Source organism: Glycine soja, chromosome 4 (assembly GCF_004193775.1).
Source record: "Glycine soja cultivar W05 chromosome 4, ASM419377v2, whole genome shotgun sequence".
NCBI lineage: Eukaryota > Viridiplantae > Streptophyta > Magnoliopsida > Fabales > Fabaceae > Glycine > Glycine soja.
Genome location: NC_041005.1, coordinates 10,018,816 through 10,023,292, shown reverse-complemented (window position 1 = coordinate 10,023,292; position 4,477 = coordinate 10,018,816). Strand labels below are relative to the sequence as shown.

The 4,477-nt window shown below is 33.4% G+C and overlaps 1 long non-coding RNA gene across 1 annotated transcript; it reads right to left on the bottom strand.

Annotated features, from left to right (window-relative positions):
- Positions 1-309: 309 nt before the first annotated feature.
- On the bottom strand, positions 310-2,022 carry LOC114408105. The gene is made up of 3 exons (XR_003665813.1): positions 1,770-2,022; positions 927-1,002; positions 310-444 (listed from the first exon to the last, which is right to left on the bottom strand). It is a non-coding gene; the product is annotated as an uncharacterized LOC114408105 (long non-coding RNA).
- Between the last annotated feature and the right edge of the window lie 2,455 nt (positions 2,023-4,477).

The following is a 4,477-nucleotide window of genomic DNA, read 5'->3' as shown; positions in this document are numbered from 1 at the left end:
ATTTTTAATAATCAATAAATATAATAAAATAATAATTAATTAATTAAAACCTAACAATGAGTAATAAAAATTATCTATATTACTAATAGTGAATAAATATACTTATATAATATTAAATTAAGTAAAAGCTAATAATGAGTAATAAAAATTATGTATATACAATGAGTAATTGATGTTAAGATAGGGTTAATTAATTTACCATTCATAAGTTGTAGTCTTTCTACGACTACATGTAGAAAGTACTGTTATCTTCAACAGAAAAATTCAAGGATTAGTTAAATCAAATAAAAAACCATTTTCAAAACATGTGCAAATAAATAGAAATCAAGTTTAAAATGAGTAAGTCAAAACTGGTCCTTACTTTATAAAAGGTCAAAGCTTGTTCAGCCATACGTTCATCATTAACTCCAAGGCCAAAACTTAAATATTTAATTTCATCATAAGCTGTGAATTCAAAGAAAATAGGTACATAAGAATATAAATAACTACATGTATGAAATTATTTACAGTAATCCTACTGTTCATTATATTTTGGATAAGTACTAAAAACATTTATCCAAATTTCTCTTCTATACATTCCTTCCCAATAATGGTAAGGTCATCCTCCTGCACACTATCAATTGATTGCATTGGCTGTTGTGAAGATTCAAAATATTAAATTTTCCCTATCTTGGGATAAATATGAAACATTAAATTTATTATTGGACCACAACTTTGAAATGAACCAGGAACGACCAAAAGAAAATAGCAGAACTTGACAGATTTAAGACTAACAATAACAAGTTCAAAATTCTCAAATATACGATGAGTTATTCTATGCTAAATGAGAAAATCAATTAATATTAAACAAAAAAAGCATTTTGGAAACCATCATGTCAATTACATCCCGAATGTGAAATCAGTCATGAGACTTAAGAAAGACATACCTCTATCTAAAGTCCTTTGACGTGATTCAGAGTACTCACTTTGAACTATTCTTACATAATTGCCCGATAATTTACTCTACAAGACACAAGGAAACCATATGAGAAACAAAAAAACATGTAAACAAAAACAAGAGTGTAGAATGAAAACCAAAAGAAATGTTCATGGAGAAAACAATTAAATGTGTCTTCGTCATAAGTCAGCAATAACTGAGAAACTTCAGCTCAACAACTGTTCAAGCACCAGACCTATTAATTCCTTAACTTCAACTCAAACCATAACCTCAAGTAATCCAAATCCCCATCAGTCCTTAATAGAAGTAGCTCAAGCCTCTTTCTCCCGTGACATGATATATAAAAATTCATAAAGCATATTTATTGCATACTTCTTCAAATAATATATATATATATATATATATATATATATATATATATCATTGTCATCATAAATTATTGCCTATTTCCTACAAATAGGAATAGTACCAATCTCATTCCCTTCTTGAGCATTATCCTTAAAGAGGATAGTTTCCATTTCTTTTTCATCAAGACAAGGCTTCAACGTTTCTATCTTATACACCTTTCATGTCTCATATCCAACTCATAACTATTTTTTGAAGGCTGTGATATACGTATCAATGAAATATCCAAGACTATTGGTATCAAATACATATCTGATATGGATACATCAAGAAAATGGAAGTATTGGTGCTTAATAAGTGATATTGTTAACTTCAGGTGTAGTAGCGTGTGAACCAGAGCTGATTGACAAAAAGTTGCATGTCAAAGACATGACAAGCAATAGAATGCAGAACATAATAACAGTTATGTCCAACTACAGTATAGTACCTTCAAAACAGGACGCAAATAAAACATTCCAGGAAACAAATTGTCAAACAGGAATGTCCTACCAGCTCCTGATACTGAGTTGTTTCTATAACCATTGTCACCACTCAAAGACAACAGAACAGAAGGAATGGGCTCTTTAGAATCATCTTTGTGATGTATGTGTACTGAAATTTGACTAAGCTTCTGACAAGTAAAAGAATGAGGCGCAACTTGTTTTAAATGATATCCAGACTACAAATACAAACAAGAAACAAATAAATCAAATAATGTAAGGAAACAAGATAGCAACATAAACATCACAGATAAGTAGAGAAATTTCACGACTCAGCTTTTAGTATTTTTAAAACAAGGTATTTATTTTTTGTTATGAGAAAGTGACTACCTTTGAAGCCTCAACATTGTAACCAATATCATCGTACAAAGGACCTGCCACAAAGGAACCATCAATACCAGTGGTCGTTTCAAGAACCAATTCACCACTTTTAAGTGTAGTAATGCTGCTATCTCCAGCAGCAAAAACTCTGATATGGACGCCAGAAAGAGGAGGTGAAACTGATCCTTCAATATATACACCCAGTTGACAAGAAAATGTAGGAATATAAACTTGACAATTATCATCAGTCAGTCACTGATACCTAAGGAAATGGATTTTGGCACAGTGACTGCAGTACACCATTGTGGTGGATACAGATCTGCAGAGTCAGTGAGATGGAGGCATTGAAAACGATTGCAGAACACAAGTGAAATAAGATGGAGTTTAATTTTTTTAGGGAATTGGGATAAAAGTTGAATTCAGTCAGGTTTTATCATTTAGGGGAGATTCTGATCAACTGATGCAAACTAAGTTCATGTCCTTTTTTGCTAATGTTCATTGATATTCACTATGGTTGGCTCTAGCAAAAAGTTGTGAGAATCACAAATTCAAGAATGGGAAGGGTACAGGTACATTTATTGACTGAGACCAGCTACTATCAAATTCTTGAAGGATTTTTATTTATTTATTTGCCTGACACCAACATCAATCTAACCATTAAATAATCAGGATACAATAACTAATGAATAAATTTTGAGCAGCACACAAGTTCGCTTTCCCCCCTTGTTTTAATTGAAATCTTCAAAGTTTAGCCTCATCATAAAATTGGCAAAGATTCAAGTGTGTATTCCGAGAAACCAATCACGAAAAACAACACTACGCTCAATTACTTCAATCCTCAATTCAACACGATGTAAATAATAAACCAACAGTTTTACATTTTTCAAGCATTCTGTGTTCCAAGTCCAATTTCTTATGTGTAACAGCTCCATCACTGTGGAGGGATTGCGTCATTCCACAGAGCACATAAACGGAAGCATAGTGAAAGTCGAACAACCAATTCCAAGGAGAGAGACTTGCCACCAAACTGAACCTCCTTCCCTTGAAATTTTTAGCGGTTAAAAAATTGGGGGGAACGTTGAGTGAGTGAGTGAGTGAGGTTCTCACACTAACAGAGCAGTGGTACAACGTGGTTTCGTCGCGTTCCTTAAAATTGGGGAAAATTACAGAAAAATACAGCGGCCACGATAGACACAATTGAGGTCGTGTTGCAGTCGCAAACACTTCAAAGACTTTGAAATTGCGGTCAAACAAAACTGCACTTTTGGACAGTTTTTTTTTAACCTTAGAAGTTACTAAGCAGATTTGGAATTTCATTGATCCAATAAATGAATAAACATACAAGGAGAAGAGGGAGAGAGAACGGACCTGACGGTGGAGGTGTCGCCTGGAGCTAATCGAGGAGAAAAAGCCGCCGTCGCTGCTGGATGACTCGCGACAGCTGTTTCAACGGCTGTGGACTGACGAGGACGAGATCGAGCTCTTGCAAGGGTTCCAACACCCTCCCATAGCTTCCATTGGACGATGACGAAATCAACCCTAATCGTAGCCCCAACCCTAACCTTAATTTTAGCTCTGTAATTCTTAAGAATAAAACGATTTTCAGGAATTCCACGAAGAAGAAAACACTGAAACGCTTTCAGCCTCGATCGGCGGTGAAAATCGAGCCAAATGAATTGAGTGCAAAATGAGTGAGGTAATGCCGGCTAGGGTAGAAAAAAAGATGAAAATTTAGGCCATATTCAAAGACGGTGTTTATAAAACCCGTCTTTGAACAATGCAATTCAACAACGTTCCATTAAACCCGTTTTTGTAACGTGTATATGACATCATTTTTTGCAAAAACATGGTTAAACTAAATCTCTTATTTACTAAAATGCCACCACTTTTAAAATAACATCGTTTTTGGAACCACCGATGTTGAATGCACGTTGTAAAATACTATTATTTTAGTAGTGTCAAATCAGCAACAATATATATGTAGAGAAATCAAGGAAGAATCAAAATCTATACTAAGGGTTATATATCTAGTTAATAACATATATTCATACCTAGTTCTCTTTTATACATATATACATACACACACACACACACACACACACACACACACACACACACACACACACATATATATATATATATATAGGTTCCTAAGTTGAAAATTTAATAGAATAAATTATTTTAGTAAAATAATAATTGCTTGGGCTAATTATCTGAAATATAACCGAACGGTTGACACATACTTTTATATAGGAAACAAATTAGAGAGAGAATGGAGATTCATTTACTTTGAGAGTGAATATTATACATTAATTTTCCTTAATAACTTTTTATG